Source organism: Manis javanica, chromosome 7, assembly GCF_040802235.1.
Source record: "Manis javanica isolate MJ-LG chromosome 7, MJ_LKY, whole genome shotgun sequence".
In the NCBI taxonomy this organism is placed as follows: domain Eukaryota; kingdom Metazoa; phylum Chordata; class Mammalia; order Pholidota; family Manidae; genus Manis; species Manis javanica.
The window spans coordinates 20,518,794-20,540,017 of NC_133162.1; the positions used below are offsets into that span (position 1 = coordinate 20,518,794).

Genomic DNA, 21,224 nt, shown 5'->3' on the forward strand with positions numbered 1-21,224 from the left:
GCTTATAATGCCAGAGGTGGCATACAGCAGGCACTCAATAAGTACATATGACCATCCAATTTTCGTAAGTAGTTTTTTCTTTTGCCATTTTCCTTATGATTACGTTAGGTAGAATCATTGCCAACATAAATATACATTTCAGAATTGAACTTCGTTCCTTAAATGGAGAGAAATTGAAAGATTTTATTTACTTTAGAATGTATAACTCAAAATCATAGATAAAACTTTGGAAGCACATATGCAACTTTTTTCCAACAGGCGCCTCTCTGAAATCTGTACGTTATTAAAAACTAGGGGTTTGGAAGAGAAAAGGGATTGACAGGGAGTCCAGTGTACCTAGGAAATTGGACAACTTCCTTGTCCAAAGAAAGAGGGGCAATTCTCTTTCCCTCTTTCTGACTGATTTTGGGGCTATACGGCCAGCTTCATCTTTCTATAAAGAAATGAAATTAAGGAACTAGACTGGCTACTTTGCATTGGCAACTATTCGATGCCAGGAGGAAAAGGTCATTTGTCTCGTCCCATTGTTACTTTTCAAGATAAATATACAACAGAAGGATACCCTGTGTTTTAGTCTTTTATTTAAGTATTACTATGGCTAGATGTTTTAGTGTTTTTATGAGTTATTGACATTCACTGCCCTGAAAATTCAAGGATAAAATTAAACAAAAATAAAATCTTTTCTAGCACAGAAACAGAGGAGGTATTTGATGGCTTCTTTAAAAGTAAAGATTTAAAACATTTAAGGGAAACATTTTAAAGGTGAAATCATGGAAGTGGGAACCTTATCATTGACAGTTTTCTGAATCTACTTTCATTGGATGGGAATGATAATAGGCACTCAGGGTATCACTGAGGGAGGTGATCTGAGAATGGAAATCCATTCCCCCTCCAAGGTTAATGGGTTTGTAAAGGCACCTGAAAATGTCCAGTAATTTATCACCTCTACTGTGCCCATACGGGAACAATGTAGCACAAGCTTGTAAGTCATGGACTTTGAAATAGACAACTTGAGCTTGAGACTTGAGTTTAGCACTTCCTCTTTGATCATGGACAAGCTCTTTATAAACTTGAATTTTCTCATCTTTAAAATTGTGGTAATAATAACACATTTCATATGGCATTAATTGAAGATTAAAATTATTAAATTAGATAATATATGTAAAACATTTGGTATGGCATATGGCACACATATGCCCTCAGTAGATGCTGGCAATATAATGGTTTCAGATATCACACCTATGATGTAGTCTCTCCCCTCAAGGAATTTATTTTGGGAAGATGCAAATTTCACAAATAGTCTTTAAGACCTGGAGATAATTAGGAATGAATAAAATGCTCAAGAATCTACTAATATTAAATATAAAAGTATATAGTTGCATAGAATTACAGAACAACAGTAAAAGTGAAAGGATCTAACATTTCTTTTCATGGATCTTGAAATGGAGTCACAGAGCTGGTTAGCAGCAGTCGGATTAGCATCTAATCTCTTTGCTCCATCAGCCTTCTCTGCTCATCCTGTTTCATCTGACTCCCATCCACATCCCCTGTTATCCTCCCCTGCTTAACTTTTCTCCAGAGAATTTTTTCACAAACGTGTATTTTACTTATATTGTATATTTTTTGTCTCTTATCCCCAGAATGTAAACTTTGTAATGAAAAGGGATTTTGTGTATTCTTTTGAGTAGTTCTGAGTGCCTACTATATGCACAAGCTCAGCCTGCTTGAAAGTTTTAGTCTCCTGGTCTGCACAAGCCTTTTCACAGACCAGGAGGGAATTCTAAAAGTAAATGTGACCTTAGTCACTTCTTTGGCTTGTAATGGCCATGACAGTGAGCATAATTCTCCCATTAGGAGCATATCCAGGCTTCACAGCAGAAATTTTCTCTTTCTCCTCCCTGATTATGCTGAATTTAGATATTTTTTAAAAGTTAGACAATAAAATAGAGTCACACCATTGAAAGTCCATTAATATAGAATAATTATTTTCCTAGAAGTATTTGCACAGAAATGGTACATTCTCCCTGACATAATATTAATGGAAAATCCTGCTGGAAAGAAAAAGAAAAGATTAAATGTTTAAGTCCCTTAGGAATCCATCCTCCTACCATGGTTATAGGATGAGATGAAGAAGCCTGGGCAATTCCCTATAGCTTCGGCAAGGCTGACCACCCATCTGTGTATAATTCCTGCTCTGGATGCTAAATGTGCTTTATATTAAAAAATCATACTCCTGACTCATCATCAATATGTCATACATTTCTGAGGATTCCTCCCACCCACAGAGGAAATTGTTTTGTACTGAGCCAAACATGCTTTCTTCCTCCAATCCTTTCATGACACAGTCTACCATCCTTCAGAATAACCAGTAAGGATTTAATCTGAAGCCCTAGGACAGGGAACAGCGGAAAGTCAATTGATTCCCACAGGAATTAAACTCCTAACTGTCAACTGCATCATCAGTTGCTAAGAGCATGTTTGAGACAGAATTGTGCAGTTCTGATGTCACGAGTCAATGGAGAAGCACCTGTCCTTGTTGAGGTTGGTTAAAGGACCCCCTACATAGCCTGTGAGCTGCAGGGTGGACCCTGAGTCCTAGCTTGACCTGAGACCAAACTAGAAGGATGGCCAAGTTCCTGAAGTTTCCAGTTTCCAAGGCTGGATACTCTGCCACCTAGATTAATATTAAGCGACTCTCCTAGATGTATTTAACAACCCATCCCTTCTCGCTTGCCTCAGTAAATCCAGCTTCACTTGTTACTTCTTTCCTGTTAGTTCCATGATAAACTGGGCACATCGCTGCTTGCCCCTTTGTTTGTTATAAAGGCTCCCTACTACTTGACACAATGCATCAGCAATATTCTGAGGACCCGGATAGGTCTCCCTCACTGCCTGAATGTGCACGCACAGAAGGTCAAACTGTGTGAACAAATATTGCCAAAGCCTGCAGCGTCCCAAGCGTGATGAGCCTGGGGGGGAAAGAGAAAAGCACAGAAAGCACTCTGGGAAGCTGCCAGTGAACCTTTAAAGAAACCCTTGCAACGCATTAGAACTCTAAGGCCAATATCAAAACTAATGAAGTTTGTAAAGAGATGTATATTTGCCGGGAGCGCAGGGTAAATGAGGTGTGAGACCCATAGGAGGACTCTGTGGGTGGTTTTGAGGCTAAGAGTTAGGAGGAGAAAAGCCCAATCTCGCAATCTTCCTTTCTGGAAAAGATTTTGGCCAATAACGCCAAGAGGCTTAGAGCATAGACTGAACAATTGTTCTGGTCTGCCAGGCATTCGTAGCCCCTCCCAGACACTCTCAAATCATGTTGTTGATGTGGAGAAGTTTGCCCCACACTCAGCAAGAGCGTGTGATTCAGGAAGGGCCAACTGGAACATCCCATCTGATGGGTTCAGGGGCAGACACATGACCAAAGCCCAGGCAACCTGAGCAGTGAGACTCATGTCATAGAAGTTGATTAGAACCACTGAGAAACAGAACATTTCTTTTGCTGGCTTGAAACTAACAGATGTAAACCTTGAAATGCAGGGCCACCATGAAAGGAGAGCGAGCTTTATAATGAAGCCAAAACTGAATGCAAAACAGAAAGATGGAGAGAAGCCATTTTAGTCAAGACATCACTTGAGCCTTTGAATCCAGCCTTGTCCTGAACTTTTTAATTTGAGGAGCCAATAAATCTCTTTTGCTTAAGCCAGTTTTTATTCGATTTTTGTCATTTCAACCCAAATGAGTCCATACTTCTAATAAGCACTTATGAACTTCTTTTCCATAAATATCTGAATCCTAAAAATAATGCTTTTCCATTCACATCCTTGTTTCTGGTGCAGTAACTGTTTTAAAAGTATACAGTGTCCCATACCTAAGCTGTCTGAAATTGTTTATTTCACTTGCCAGGATATCCACTCTCCACATCCTTATCATCTTCTCTCAGAATCTCTAAGAGCCTTGGACCGCCAACAGCCTCCTCTTAGGATCAAGTTTACTGCCCCCACATTCTGATGCCTCAACTTAATGAATGAATATTTGATCTTTTTCTCAACAACTGATATTTTCCTCTTCCTCCAAAACAAACCTGATAACCTACAGTCTGGAAGCTGACCTCCGCTAAATTCAGGTTCCTTAATCTCCAACTTTTCTACTCACAAAAGGCACTGCTGTCCTTCCTTATCAAGGATAAGAACCTTTCTCAGTGGAACAAGCAACTCTCTTCCCAACAGACAAGACTAGGTAGAACTTTATGCAATAGCAACGGATGCTTGTTTATACTTCCTGAAAATGAGAAACTAGTCCCCTGGAAAATAATTCATTTTCCATAAACAGAATTTTAAATAAATGGAATTTTAAAAGAGTTTAAAAAATCGTGTTGCCTGTAATTGGAGATAGACCAGGTCTTCCAGCTGAAAGGCATTTTACTCATGTTTCAGATACACACATTCCACGTGAAAGTCAGCAGGTCTGGATCTGGTCTCTGCTCATGCGGTTCTTCACATGAGAGATGTAAGCTAGCAGAACAGAGCTGCACAGGGAGGATTCATGCTGGGAAAGCAGGACAGCCTCCCTAGTATTCTTCCAGTCACTGAATCTATGCTGTGTCAGAATAATCTTAGGCTTACTTTGTGTGATGAAAACTGACAGCCCTTCGCTTCATGTCCCACACAGTTGGCTCACCTTGACCAGTGGGTATGGATGAAGTTCAGCAAATGCTTTCCCTTTTCATTCTTCAGGTGTAAATCCCTGAGATGCCTTTCTAAGGCTTTCTCAGATTACAAGGAACGTTCCTGCCACAGTTACTTGTATAAAAGCGGGGGTCAGGAGGATATGAAATTGAACAAAAGAATTGTATGATACAGCTTGTTACCAAGTTCTTGTCTCTATTACAGCCCGTGCTGGCTTGCTGCTTAAAACTCTGACTCAATAGCAATGGATGCTTGTTTATACTTCCTGAAAATGAGAAAATAAGCTCACCAAGTAATGCCACAACTACTCTGACTTTCTTAGGAATTATATTCCTTGGATCCACAGACCAGCACTTTAGTTCAAATTCAGATTTAATCTTCAGTTAATCTCATGGTAAACCATGCCATTCAAGCTTAAGACAAAGCTGCAAGACTGGAAACAATGTCAGCGACATAAAATTAATAATGCAACATGCTGATAAACTAGGATAAAAACAACACTTCCTAAAAAATATATTATCCTGATACACATTTACTCTTACTTTCTGGAAAAATACGATTCTCACAAGAGGAGTCATACAATAATGCAAAGCTAAGCATAATATATGTTGAGATATGAAGGTAGTCCATAATGGGCTATAAATCTGTGCTTTTGTTGTCCATACATTTTTGATGAACTTGCAAAGTTTTGGAACCTTTTAACTGAAGATAGAATAGTTTTATTTCTTGTGGCCATACTGGAGTAATATTCTTATCTATTATTGGAATGGTTTAATACATTAATTAATCTACACATCTTAAAGCAGGAAATAATTTTTATACCTCCACTAATCAGTCATTTTGCTTGTTCCAGAAAGCAAAAACAGCTGTTTTCTGCTGATTTCAAAGATAGTATTAAGGCCAACCCGTACATGAGCTATTTATTGTATGGCAGGGTTTATAGATGCAGTTGCTATTGTTATTATGTCTTCTTTGGCGTGATTATGATTGTTGCCTCAGGCAGTAGAATGCTTATAAATACATTAGGAACATTTGACACTGCAGGGTACAGAAGCCTGGTATCAGGAGCCACTGATGCTGTCACTGGGGCACATTGACCCCTTCATTAAACTCAAGGGGAACCTGTGGGCTTGCTTATTTCTCCCCTCGCTCCTTAATTCTCAGGCAAAAATAACCATTTGCTGAGCAGCTGGACCATGTTTGAAATCTGCAGATAAAGATTAAGGAAATTTTTGACCCTGTTAGTTATGATCCAGTATGCTTTATCTGTTCCCTACAAAGAATACTTGAATGCATACGCAAAATATGCCAAGAGAGGGAAGAGGCACTTAAAATGTTACATCAATAAATTCTCAAATTCCTGAATGAAATAGGTTCCCATGGAATGTCCTCATCTGAGGTCATTTTCTAAGAATGCTACAGTATTTAAAGAGACAACGTAGCATAGAATAAAGGACTTGATGGGCTAGAATACTGGCCAGAATTTAAAACAACGAGGCCCAGAAGACTAAAACATATCGGGTAAAGGGAAGCTTGAACCTGTAATTCCTCAACTAAAACTTCTGGAAAAGTGGATCTCAGTCATGGAAGGAATGTTCTGAGTTCTAACATTAAGGATCCAGACTTGAGAAGTTGGGAAAAGAAAAGGGGAGAGAAAAACCAAAGGAAGTTAGATCATCTATGACATGGATACAAAATACAGGGCACATATGCCAACACTCCATTCTCCTACACATGTCATAAATTACCAATTTATCACAAAACTCTTAGTTGCTAAATGCTAAGAAAGTTACAAAGTTCTTGCCAAGAACATGCTTTGTTCAACCACCCCCACATTTTGGGGGACAGTCTAATTTGTCATCTTTGATGATCAATGATCATTATCAGTGTCATCTCAGATACTGTAAATACAATGTACATTAATCCTTTGGGATATTTTCAGTGGGTAGGAAAGGATAATTGCACAAAACACCTAGAATCTTTCCTTCTGTCATTTTTTAGAATACTTCTTGTCTAAACCCCCACCTATCCCTTAGTCATGTCACATACTACCTTGAGAGTTTATCTTTTCCTATAGTAACAGTCTGAGCTAGGTGCTGCTTTAAAGTTTATAAAAACACTTTCACATGAACTACTGTTTCTGATGCTTATAACAATGCCATCACGTAAATAATGTAGGTATAATTGTTTTCCCATTCTAAGAAGTAAAATATGGGAATGAAAGAAGTTAAGAACCACTCTAGTTTCTTATTTTTAATAACAAACAAGAGCTAAGGTGGGAAGTGAGAACTTCAACCAAAATAGTTGGCTCTTCTTTATTTCGCTTATTGGAAAATCAACCTGAGATTAACGTTTGAATAAAAAGTTAGATAATACAAGGAAAGGACTTTGAAAACTATGAGAACAAATGATTTATAAAGTATCTTCCAAAAACAGCTCCTATAGACCTGTCACTAAGTCTAGAAAGGGTCTTCCTTGCTTTCTTGAGAGTTTCACGCTGCCTTTAATTGCTGATATACCCAGACTCCAAGAGCAGAACAACCAGAAAAATTACACAATCATATATCAAGGGGAAGGAAATTCCCCCTGTTTTTGCACTGAAACACAACTACTTGATTTTTTAAGCTGTATTTGTAGAATGGCTACAAGTGTTGCTCCACATGAGGAAACCACCAGGCTTTACCAAAGGGGCGCTTTTCAGCTTTTCACCTTAATGAACAGCTCATGCATTTTGTGTCACTCCAATGTGTCATTGGTGGTCACACTGTACGCAAATAATCTTCGGAAAAATCTGCGGCCAAAATTAATTCATTGCCCTCTGGTTTCTAAGCCGGTTTCTTCCAGAAACAATGAGCCCAGAATTCTTGACAGAATAAAATAGCTTCAAACATTTTCCTCAAAGGAAAAAAAATATTCCTGAATGAAATAAAAATGAAACATCCTTAAACCTAGAGGAGGACTGACTCAGGCACATTGAAGAACAGGTCCTCTTGTGCTCAGGTCCTCTCGGCACAATGGTAACAGTTATGATATAGATCCATGCCTACAAACTCCCCTAAAATTTCATTTAAAAAAACTTATTAAGCACCCATTCATTGTATGTCCTCAACTGTGCTTGCCGTTTTTCTTGTATCACCTTATAAGATTTTCACAACCATAATGGGAGATTCAGATCCCTTCCTCTGCAAGAGAAATGTTTTTAGACATCACTGGTTTTTTAATAAATATTGATTGACTGATTTAATTATGGAATAATCCCACTATTTGTAAGATGCAAAATAAATGTAGGGTCAACATAGCATTTTATAAAGTCCTGGGTTTCAAGTGGGAGGCCATGGGATTAGGAAGGCAAATTTAGAAGGTGGGTATAAAAATGACAAATGGAACTAAGGAAAAAACAGAATTTCAGTTTGCACTTCAAGCAAAAAGGATGATGTGATTGGTTTCCTTGGGCATTTCTTAACTGCATCATTCTTTAATGTTACAGAATGCTTAACAGTAGGTAGTTCTTTCACCTAACATTCAAAGTTCAATGTTAATTTGATGAGAGATTCTTTGCCAAATTATAGGTCTTTCTTTTTAAACAACTTTTCATTTTCATTGATGAAGGCTTAGAAGGGACACTTAACAACATATAGCTGACAAGATATCATTGGAAGAGCAAATATCAACACCCAAATCCCATACATGGCATCTGGCTAAGAGGGAGAGTGAATACCAATACTCAAGAACAAACAAGAAATTCATCATGGTTAGATAGAAAGTTTTTTAAGTTAAAGTTAAAAGGTACAGTTTCATAATTCTAAGAGAGAGGAGCCAGACCAATTCATTTTGTAAAAATCCCTGAAAGGATCATTGAACTCTGGCTGGTTCTGAACTTGGCATCCAACCAACACAAGAATAAGAAAAAAAAATTACCTAAGATTTTGACATCTTTAGCTTCCTTCATTACATGACTCTTTTGTGTCAATTGTGGTACTCTGCATTTTACATACAGTATCTCACTTAATCCACACAACAATCTTATGAGATCATTACCGTTATCCCCATTCTGCAGCCAGGTCTGCTGATCTGAGAGCCCATGCTCTTCATACCACAATACACCGGCCTCTAAGAATGCCTATCAAGAGACCCATGCTCTGGACATCTCAGATAGAACAACCTGCATAGGATAATAAAAATAAGGAAGGGGTCTGAAATCTGGTCCATATGAAAAAAATTTAGGATTTCTTAATAAAACAAAGTAGTCTTTAAAAAGGTGAATGATCTGTCTAGAGAAGACGATGTGCAGAGAAAATATAAGTGGTCATTATATAGACATAGAGCTGCCTGTGAATTGTTAGTGTTCTGGAAATCTGAAAAATGGTTGCTGGGTCATTGCTGTGGAGAGGCAAGTTTTGCCTCGGATAAAGAAGTAACACGTTTAGAAGCTACATAATATCCCGGGTAGCTTTGCATAGGGGTAAACTCCCCATCACTGGCAATGATTACAATAGCTCAAGAAGACACATGCTGAAACTGCCTGAGAGAAACAACAATCAGTTTCTCTGTTCATCTATTCATCAAGTCAAGGTTCTAGATAATTCTGAACTTCTTTAAGCAGTGTACACAGGGTCAGACAATAATCACCTGAGGCTGTGTCAATTACCAGTGAATTAATTGATCACTAAGAGCTTCTTTTTTGTAACTACCTTTATATATTTTTATATAGCTCATCTTTAAATAAATGTCTTCATTATAGTAGAGTAGTGGTGTAGAATTACTGATGTAGCCATGTCTTTCCTTACTGTGTACATGTTAACAGTTGTGCAAGCTTTAATAGTGTAGACAGGTATTTTTAATCACCTCTCATTAGCATTTTATTTTTGTGGAAATTTACAGTATGAAAATTATGTAAGTATCTCAGTTTCAAAATACCAATTTTGCCTAGGAAAGTTTGAATGCAGACCCAGTTTCCCACAACTTATCAGCATCTACTAGATAGTTTACTTAGCTGCTCTAAAGAAGCCTTTTATTAATGTTCACAACTGTTTCTTCTCCCCACCACTTCCCTTCCCATCTCTGTTCAGGTTAACATTGTTTTCTGAATTCTCAGTCATGATATAGATCACCAGTTATCCAGTTTCCACAATCAGAATTCTTGGATTTTCTGTGAAAATTATCTTCTCTTTTACTTCCTCTCCACCCGAAACCCTAACAAACCATCATTAAATTCTGAGATACCAAAAGTATCTCCCGATCATTAGCATAACCTTGCTTAGACACTGTCCCTTCTCTAAATCAAGCCCCATGTTCTCTTTCATTCTCATACTACACTTTCTTCTGTTGTCCACATTTCTACCTACTTCCTCCTCTAGTCCATTTAACAAGTCTGGGGGATACCCTTTCCAGATCTGTCTTCCCCAAAGTAACAGCCCCTCAAGCCTGAAAGTTGTCTAAATGCTGTACTTGGTTTAGAAAACAAGTAACCCTATTTGCCTGCTACCGCTGAAGCCTGCCCCCTCTTCCTCACGCTGTGTTCTGGCCCAAAGGGGCTCCCTGGACTGTTGCCCAGGAGAATTATCCATAAATCGTTACTCAAATGTAAGATAAAGGAGACATCCATACTGATAAGATCTACTTTCAGGGATCTAATTGATGGGAAGGAACATTTTGGTAGGCTGCTTGAGTTCTGGAGTTAGTCTTCTAAAGGTCCAGGCTTAATCACAAGGAAGGTGTGGTTGGCATACTGAAGGGCTTTTGTTCTTCTGAGAGGGGACTCGGTGTAGAGATGAACTGCTCAGGATGGTAAGACCCAGCACTGCCCCCACATGATCCCCTTTCTTAACACCTAATTTAAGGATAACCCACTCCTTTCTAAATAAGTAAATACTAATAAACATATAAATTAATACAGAAATAAGAACACAAACAATGCCAGCTTAAACGAGTTCCCAGTTATGAGTCACCCAGACATGAACCTGCCTAGTTGGCAGGTGATATCTTGCTCTGAAAGTCCCCTCAGAGAGCTGTCTCTTAGCCTATGTTGTTCCCTGCATCATGGATGCTTGTCAATTCTCTTGGTCTCCCATCCCACTCAGAATGTCCTTCTCATCTTCAATGACTGAACTTAAAGAATACCAGCTTTTCCTGATGGCTTCAGACATCTCTTTGTTCCTTCCTTTGTATATTCTCTACATTGGTTCACACCAGCTTATTTTTATTGCTTTGCCATCTTGAATGTAGTATATATTTTTACAAATCTATTTTCAATAACAGTCTTTGGTTTACTCTCAGGTAGGACTAATGTCTAATTTATTTTATCTCCCAGTGCTTAGTTCAATATCGTGCACTGGCTAAGTGCTCAACTAATGTTTGTTGGATTGACTGAATTTTTTTCTGTATTTCATTATTCCCAAATTCTGTATTATGGGTTCTAGTCTTGACTGAGTTACTAACTCCCTCAGTGGCTTCAAACAAAAAGGTTGACACTACCCACCCATGCACTGTGGGCTTGGGTCTACAGGTGATCATTTCTACCGCGTGTAAAGAACTTGAGGATTAAATCAACCTTGAGGAAACAAGGTAAGAAACAGAGAGAAATATTTCCGATGATACTGTTTCTGGTTGTGCCTGAAACATGGGCCATTTTTTCCTCTTAAATCCAAATGTACTTAGTGTTTTCTTACTTGCGACCAAAAGATTCTTGAGCACTATCTATCCCTAAAGATCCTAAACTGAATAATCTCTCAAGGACTTTGCCTGCTCTTCCCCTTTAGATGGAAGCTTCCTACCTGCCTTTTCCTCAAGTCCCTGTTCAAGACCACATCCTTCGAGAAATCTCTCCCTAACCCATGGCCTTTGCCCCTGACCTCCCAAAGCGGTAGTCATCTTTGTCTTGTGGATGTACTCACTGCAAGTTTTAAGGAGAAGGGGCCATCCTCTCGTAATCCAGATGTCTACTGGAGACCCCACCCCTCCTCCTCTAATCCTCCTACCCGCTCCACATCTTGCTTCTCAGACTCTGTATGAACTTGGTTTCAACTACCAAAAGGCACAGCAATTGAAAGTCCTCACCCCTCTCATGATCTCTGCAACCCAAGGGATTTAATTTACCCTGTGCCCCTCAATTTCCATTTCAGAGTTTGCACATAGTCATTATGTTTGTTTCCTTTTTCAATCCTTATTTTTTTAATCACTATTGCTCATATGCCAAAGATTAGAGAGTTAAAAACTCTAAGGGTATGTGTGTGTTTCACTGTGAGAAAGGACACTACAGAGTAAATGCCACTACCATCTCACCAGTCTCCCATTGCTCTTCTTTCTTCTTCACATTTCCACATTTCATATTTACTTATCTCCACTCCTTTTCCCAGGAGCAAAACAAACTGATTATGTTCCTAATTTTTGTAATTTAGTAATATATTTTCCTGACCATATACAATTTCCAGGGTCTTGCAAGTATTTCTGCCCCATCGGTACCTTGCTCGCCTTAAGAGAAATTCCAATATATATGATTACCTTCACATCACTCCTGTTTGTGCATGTGTTGCTTTTCTAACTAGACTCTAAGACCTTTTAGATACCCTGTGGTAAGTGGTAAAAGAGTCCAGCTTTATAGACAATAATTCCAGATTAGAATGGTGGCTCTTCTGCTTTCCATCTGTGCAAACTTCAGCATGTTACTTAAGCTCTTTAACCCTAGAGGTCTCTACCTACTGAGATTAATAAACTTTACCTTAAAGTTTATTACTTAAAGTAAATAAACTGTACCTTAATGTACATCAAATGCCTTGCACATAATGGGACCTCAATATTTGTTAGTTTGCTAATCTCTTTGCACCATACATATCTGCTGTGTGCATTCAGCACTTAATATATTGCTTAGCACAGCTGAGTTTCTAAATAAATAATGAATGGTGTAATGATGATGGCATCCTGGCATTGCAGCACAGTAGTACACTCCAGGTGTCCTAATCAGTCTGGCCAAATGCCAACCAACTTCCAGACTTTTAAGGCCACTTTTGACCAGCCAGCCTCCTAGTGAGCTGCCAGCTCAACAAAGGTGCAGGAGGAAAAAGAGGAAAGTAAGGACCATGGATCTGGGTCACCCCAAATTTCTGACCCACACAATATTGAGCTAAATAAATAGTAGTTATCTTAAGCAATCAAGTTTTGGGGAGGTTTGTTAAGCAGAAGAATTATGGTATCAACAGGTAACTGGGTGCACATGCTTTCACATGACAGATATGCAATGTCCTAGTCTATTCAAGCTTCTTTAACAAAACAACACAGACTGGGTGGCTTATAAACAGCAGAAATTTGTCACACTTCTGGAGGGGAGAAGTCCAAGATCAAGGTGCCAGCATGGTCAGGTGAGGGCCCTTTCCAGGTTGCATGTATCCTTACATGGAGGAAGGGGTAAGGGAGGTCTCTGGAGCCTCTTTCATAAGAGTACTAATCCTATTCATGAGGGTCCTACCAAATAATTTCCCAGAGTCCCCACCACCTTTGGGGATTAGGATTCAATACAAGAAATTTGAGAAGACATAAACATTCAGACCACATTATTATTATTTTTTGGGGGGGAAAAACCTATTTTAATTATTCATCAGCAAGGTACCGTGAATGATGCAATGTGAACATACAGCATAGTGTTAATCCCACGCTGCCAACAGTCTTGCTGGTAAGACAAATGCCCAGGCATCTTTTGCCTTCATGGCTGTTGTGTCCATGTCTGCATATGTTAAACTGATGTTCTATGACCTCCAATGCTGAGCTCAGCACACGTATCCTTTATTTGTTTAATGTCTTTTTTTCACTTACTTCCTGGATTATTCCACTAAATGTAGCCTTTTTGCTGAATTCAGCCATCTGATAATGTTTTGCATAATCTGACCATCTTATTTTTGTTCAGTCATGTAATCGTTCGTTATTCCACAACTATGTATGGTGTCCAACTACATCAATTTCTGTGGAAGATTTTTAGATATATAACAATAAAATATATGTAAGTATCAACCTTAAGAGGCTTCCAGAACAGAAAAAGAGATAAGATACAGGAAACTACTAGACCATGTGGTGTACTGAGCTACATGGGAGTCCCTGGCTACAGTATGGAGCACCTGAATCTTAGAAAGATTGAGATGAGTGGTGTCCTCTGCCAGTCAAGTGTTTTAAAGAATAATCAGTGTTTTATCTTATCTTGGTGGAATGTCCGGTATTTTACAAGATTGTGGTTCCAATCCCTGGCTACCACCAATTAACCAACTAACCTGTGAGTTAGCCCAGAAAAATGAGCTAATCCCGCTTCCCAAAATGAATTTGCAGCCTTTGTGGTTTCAGCCTTTGTAAAACCCTTCTCCCCTTTGTTTTCAGGGAAGAACTTTGAGTTCACATCTGCATCTGTATTCATGGATTGCAATCCCCTAGACAATGAATAAAGCTTTCCCTTTGTAGTTTAAGCCTATCCCAGTTTTACTTCCAAAATCAGTTGACAGTAGCACACTCCCTAGCCTTCAAAATGAAGTTATTAGAAGTGAGAATTTTCTGAAAATACACAAATTTGACAGTTGGCATTTACATCCCCTACTTATTTGTATATGATGAAATGCATCTTGCAGCTCTTCCGTAGGAGGCTGTCTGAAGCCTCTGCTCTGGGAAACATCTCTTTATTTCATGCATTCTTCTTTTAATGTGCCTGTAATGGGGTTTGGAAGAACAATCTCCTTATATGCCCCACTACTCTAAAATTCTGTAAAATTTTAGTGCAATTAAACAAACTTAAAAAATAATACAAATTGAATATGTTAAATCCCAATTAAGAAAATTTTAGATGCATTTTAAAAATAGATGATTACTTTAGAAATTGACCCCTTTGATTAGTTAATGAAAAGAATTTTTAAAGCTATGTTTAAAGATGACTATGTATTTTTTATCAAGTTGTATATCTTATTAACAAGTTAGAGGTGTTCTTTATGTGTTATGGATGTAAGTACTTTATCATGTATATACTTTGTAAAATCTCTTAGTCTGTGACTTGCCTTTTCATTTCCTGAAGAGTATCTTTGGAAAAGCAAAAGTTTTTAATTTTAATAAAGTCTTATTTTTTAATGACCTATACTTCTCATTTCCCATATAAGAAATCATGGCCTAATCCAAATCCCAAATATTTTCTCCTACTTTTTTTTCTGAAGTTTAAGAAATTTCATTTTTATAAGATCTATTTTCCATTTCAAGTTAAAGCATAAAAATATTTGGACAAACATTTTACCAAAGAAAATATGTAAATGGAAGATAGGCATAGGAAAAGATGTACAGTATCATCAGTCATTAGGGAAGCCAAATGAAAACCATAATGAGATACTTCTGTATTCGTAGTAGAATAGCTATAATTCAAAAGACTAACAGTAGCAAGTGTTGGTGAAAATGCCGAGAAAATAGAACTCTCATACATGGGTAAGCAACATAGTACAATTAGTTTGGAAAATAGCTTTGCAGTCTCTTAAAAAGCTGAACATAAATTACTGCATGATCCAGCAATTTACTCATAGGTAACATATAAGAAAACAAAAACAAAAGCCTATGTTCACACAGAAACTTGTGCACAAATGGTGATAACACTAGAAAGAACCCAAATATCCTTCAACTTGTAAATTGCCCAGTGGGCAATAAAAAGGAATTAACTACTGCTCCAAGAAATGACACAGATGAATCTCAAAAACTTTATGCTGGTTGAGAAAAACCAGACTCAAAATATTACCGAGCAAAGCTGGGCTCATCTGCCTCTGTACACTGCATGCCAATCACTGAGGTCCGGGTCTTTTGCAGAGAGAAATGTTTACTGCCAGGTATCCAAGCAAGGAGAGGGGAAGTAGGGCTCAAAATATGTCTCCCCCAACACAAGGAAGAAAGGATATTTTAAAGTATTTGGGCCAAGTGAGGACTAGAAGCTTCAGGGGCATGGGAAGTATGACTGGTTGAGGAAATTCTCATTCCCCTTCATTTCAGGCCCAGGCTGCAACAAATTAGTGGCACCCTTTGCCTCTGATTGCCTTACCTGCTTCCAGGAGCTGCCATTTTGGTTCTGTTGCCTGAGGAATTTTTGTTCCAGGGCATCAGAAAGGTCATTGACCTGACATTCAGATTCCTTCTGAGCAGGGTCAGATGAGGGGTCTGCAGGCTTCACCAGCTTGGGTTGGTCCTCTCTGGGTGAAGCTGGCTCCCAGGGTCCTGAAAAGTATCTTAGCTTTGTGACTTCTGTGTCATGGAGATTGCTGCAGAAAAAGCAGCACAGACTTCTCAACTAAAAGGTCACTGGTTTCAGGCCAATTCACCCTGTAGTGTATGGTTTCAAAAAGACTGCATACAAGGGTGATGCCAAGGTTCTTGTTTGTGGAGTCAAAGAAGGAACTTAGCAAACACCCAAGGTAGGAGAGCCAGGGAGAGGCTTTTATGCAGAGATGCAGTGAGAGGACAGAGCTCTGGGCTAATGCCAGGAGGAACAAGAGAGCCCTTGATGGGCGTTGTCTAGGGGATTTATAGTTGGTTGAGTATTTTCAGGAATGTGGGTAAGGGGTAGGGGTGCAGACTTGTAACACCTACCTGCCTAAAGGTGGACTGGGTTGTTGTCTGTTTGCTAGGGCTGTTTACAGTGAGGTCACGGGTTATGCTGAGATACCCTTCTTTATTTGCGGAACACTCAAACATTCCAGGCCAAGTTGCTCCTGGCCTTTTGATCTTTAAATGATCTCACTGAAGATGTCTATATTCCTAGTCTGGTATCTTTACCCTAGAGAATTAGTGTGACCTTGACTTTGCATAATGCTTAACACAGAGTTTCGATAGGGACTTCTTTGCACATTGTTACATTGCTCTGACTGTAAATATCCTGCCTTGCTTTTTCCAAAGGCCCTCACCCTACTCTGACTACACCCATGGTCCCTGTCTCAATAGGATTCCATTTACATGAACTTTTAGCAAAAGCAAAACAATAGTCATGGGAGCAGAGTGGTTTCCAGAGGCTGGCAGTGGAAGTAAAGTACTGACAGAGAAGGGGCTGAGGGGATTCTTTCGAGGTAGGAAATATTCTTCATCTCTACTAGGACACTAGTTGCATAATTATATGCATTTGTCAAAATGCACAGCAGCGCACAAATGCTCAGCACTTAGACAGGCATGTGGTCCTGCAGACACAGACACCCCAAGCTGGGCTCCCCGAGAACAGAGGCTGAGTCTCCCTAAGGTAGACATCAATAGCAACATCCTGGAGATCAGAAGTTCCCTGCAGGCAGACCCCCTTTCTCTCTCCATCAGAACGGGACATGCTGAGGGCAGAGCCGAGTCCCTGCAGCTGAGATCTGCCACAGTTCCCTCCCTTGGTCTGTTTGGCCATCTCCCCATTCCTTGGGGCTTCCCTGTGTCTCCTGTGGTCACTTCACTCTCAGTGGCAGGGATGGCGGCAGATTCCCAGCATCTTGGACATGGCCAGTGACTCAGTTCCCTCACCTTCCTTCCCCTGCCTGAAGTGTGGACTTAAAATTGCTGAATTTTATTGTATGTAAATTATACTTCGATAAACTGACTTGAAAAATGCAGATTAAAAGGCCTTTAAATTAAAGAACAAAGTGATTCACAAATTCCCATTTGTTCTCTCCCCAAAATGAATGAGGTAAATGTTTTCTGTGTACATAGACATATTTTATGACATTTATATTGTGCTGGAGGAATATATTAAAGCTTTTAGTTCAATGTAAACACTGACAATTTTAACAACACCCTTTCTTTGCAGTGGAAATGGATTACAATGACAAGGAAGTAAGAATTTAGTTATCTTATCTGAATTTGTTTCAGTATTTAAAACCCATTCACCTTGTCTTCTACTGAAAATTTTAAGTACTTTGTATGTGACTACAGCATTTTTCTCTGGGAGAATTTGAAGTATCTGGAACTATTTATTCTTTAATGAAAAATTGGAGAACCAGTTCACATAGAAGTCTTCCAGAACGCATTATATTTTGTATTAAAATATCAGAGTATCATGATCTTTATTAACATTAACATTATATTGTCAGTGCTTTTTGTGATTTTTAAACCACCTAAAATCCTTTTGGAAACAAGGTGAAAGAAATGAGTGTAGAAGGGGACATTTGAGATTCCCAAAATATGTAAAATTTTCTCAAAATACATAATAATGTTCTATGAGACCACAAATAACAAGCTCATAATGTAGATTTGGAAATAAAAACTAAGAAAATAAATAACATGGCATTAGGTACTCTCTTGCCTGTAGTCTCTGAGCTACCAAAAATGAGGATTTAAATATTAAAACATGTCATGGCTGATCACACGACTTTTAGTATTCAAATACAAAGTGTTTGGAAAGAGCAGGCTGTGGAGAATTCAAAGGGAGAGTACCAGTAACTTACAGTGCCTACTTCCCACTGCCACGTGTATGACAATGAAGTGTGAGAAACTACCTACAGGATTTCAGGAAGAATAGAGAAAAGAACTAGGATTGTCAGATCCTTCTGAGGTGACTAGGTGTGGGTAAAATTGCAGTATTTCCGTAATCTCTCACCTGGCTTTAGTGTATCTCCATATCAACAGGTGTTCCTAAGGGATGGAGAGAGGTAGTTCATCTCCATATCAGTGTGTAATTATCTGGGCAACTGAGGGCTTATCTGAACCTGAGCAGTGGAGGTGGGGGAGCGATTCCCTTGCTTCTGCTGGGGCAGGAAGAGAGACTGCCCCTCCCCGACCACTGTTTGTAAGCACTAAATGGGTTTTAAAGCTTTATTTCTCCCTTTGACTGATTTTGGTTTCAGCTAGGTATTTTGCCCTGGGATTTCCTCTCCCCAGAGTTACACCAGGCCTTAAGCTGACCTTGCTGGACTTACAAGATTCAGATGAGTTGAAGGAGAACAGAGAGTGGACTTGAAACAGGACATGGGGAATGGACTGAGGCTCGTATAGGGTAGAGAACAGTCAGAGTAAGTTTGGCAACGATTCCCACCATGTCCACCAATGGCTCTAGATCATCAAACCAGGAGGAATGGGGTTGAATAAAAATACAGTTTCCAATGGAATTAATGAGAATAAAATAGAAATTACCATGGACTTCTGATAAAAAATGGTGGCTATCCAAAACAAAATACAAGCAAATTTTTCAGAACCGAATGACATTCATATCTGGATTGAAAGAGTCCAATGGGTGTTCACCAAAGTGACTAAGGTGAATGCAAACCAGACATGTATTTGTGGAATTTCAGAATGCCAGTGATAAATAAAAAATCCTACAGGCTGTGAGGCAGCTAAATCAATACAGAATAAAAAGGGCATCAGCATTTTCTCTCTCAGAATTGGAAACTTTAGACAATAGAGTCATGTCTTCCAATAGTAGGCAGGAAAATTAATTTCAGCTCACAGTTATGTACTCAAATTTTCAGTAATGTGAAGATAGAAAATATCATTTAGATATGCAATAACTTTTTTGTTGTTTTTGTTTGTTTGTTTTTATGTTTCCATGCATCTTTCTCAAGAAGCCACTGAGGAGGAACCCCACAAAATGAGGTAAAATGATAAACTAAAAGAGAAAGAAAGATTGTCCAACATTCACAGGGAAAAGTGATAACCAGATCTAAAAGTAATTGGTGGAGATTCCAGTATTTGAATGGAGGATGGAAATCTTAAGAGAGAGGGCTCAAGAGAAATAAAAACTGTGACAATGCCTTTCAGAAATGTTGGAGCTTTTGAAAAAAAAGAAATACTGCTAGCCATATAGCGGTAATGGTAGAAATACTTTATAATGGGTACGTTAAAATTATGCAAGTGAACAAGAAAAGGAATGTGATCATAGTGCTTCATTTGGCTCTGCAGGGAATAATATATAGAGGCATAATTATATAAATATTGGTGTTATTTAAATAACTATCGGGAGAATAGGACAAAAATAGGAGCTGGGGGTGAGGTATTATGTGATGTGATGATGTTATCATTTGAATTCCTTCTCCTTGATCCTTGTCCCACTTAACCAAGAATTGAAAGGCAGAGACACAATAGTGAAGCAGGGGGAAAGTTTTACTTGAACACATTCCAAGGCAGGAATGAGCCAGAGTCAGGGTTGGCAATGGCCCCCATCTGGTAGGTGGGAGGTCTGTATATTTCATTTTTGCTGGGAGGTGCCTGTTTTATTGCCGAAGTGGGGTTATTTGATTGATGGGTCCACCTGTATAGCCATCTGTCTCAGTGCATATGTCCCTTTCTCTGATGAGCATCTTATGGGCAATTCTTAGTTTTGATCATTGTGCCCACATTGGGATCACATTGGGACCAGTTTGGCCTGATAGGCAAAGAAGCTATTACCCTGTAAAGTGTTTGTTGTCTTCTCCTGGGACCCCCTGCCTGGGCAGAGTTTGGGCAGTTTTTCCTTGAATATTTGTCTTCCCCTTTCCTCCAGCTGCTCATGTCCATCTTTCTATCTAACAACAATGCATAGTCTTCATTAATAATAACAGAATATCAAGAGTCAATGTATAGAGCAAGAACATAGGGCATATCCTCTACCATTATAAATACATGAACGGCAAGATAATTGCACATCAATAGTTAAAAACTGGTTTCTTCTGGAGAACTGAACTGGAGAATTCAGTTAGTCAAATGATAAAGAGAAGGTCATCTATTTTTTTATTAAGTATTTTAGTATTTATTCTTAATTTTATAATTTTTTAAACTTTTTTCTAATGAGAAAATGACATAATTGAGTTTATAATATTGGAAATGTTTACAAAAAAGTTATGCAACTTCCCATCTAGCACTGAATAAAATTACCTCCCAAGACATCCTTTATGCTGCCTGCTTCAGGGTTTTAAACTGTTGCAAAATGACTGAACTTGCTGACTAACCTAAGGAATGGTGCTCCTGGGGCTGCTTGGCAGTGTCTGTTGCTCCCACCCCCTCAGGAGTTTCCCAGGTGAAATTCAAAACTGGCCCCCATATATGGAGGGCAAGGAAAGAGCAAAGAAAGAGGCAACCCACTCCAGACTGATAGGTGACAGGTTTAATAAGCAAGGGAACTTACGCAAGAGGCTTGTCCTGGGTGGCTGCAAGATGCGATTTCTGCATCTACCTGCCAGAATCTTAGAAATTTACACAGAAGCCTTACCTGGGTTCAATCATGTTTCAGTGATGGTCTCAACAACACCTGACTCTCTCAAGGCTGCATGTCCTTGAAAGAGCTGCTGCATGGGGAGAGTAGGCGGAAGTACATCCCCAGGACAGGGGAGGGGATGAGGAGCCTGCAGTTGCCTGGGTCCAGCTAGTGGGCCAGTCGGTGGTCACATACTCCACATGTTGTCCTCCAGCAGTGCCATAATAAGCCAATAGGGAATATATTTCAGACAAACTTTTTGACAGAATATGACCTTGGAGAAAGTAAGCTTGACTCTGTCTACCAGCCATTCTACTGCATTTGAATGCTTGTGATGTATCCCGAGTCTGTATACTATCATCTGAAATTTAGACCTCAATGTCACCTTTCAAGAGGACTAAGACATGGCATAG

The 21,224-nt window shown here is 39.0% G+C and overlaps 1 long non-coding RNA gene across 1 annotated transcript in view; it reads right to left on the bottom strand.

Annotated features, from left to right (window-relative positions):
- LOC118968883 (uncharacterized) overlaps positions 1 to 16,071 on the bottom strand; it is a 60,235-nt gene extending 44,164 nt beyond the window's left edge. The window contains exon 1 of the long non-coding RNA XR_005056725.2: positions 15,724 to 16,071. This is a non-coding gene — a long non-coding RNA (uncharacterized lncRNA). The remainder of the gene's footprint in view (positions 1 to 15,723) is intronic.
- Between the last annotated feature and the right edge of the window lie 5,153 nt (positions 16,072 to 21,224).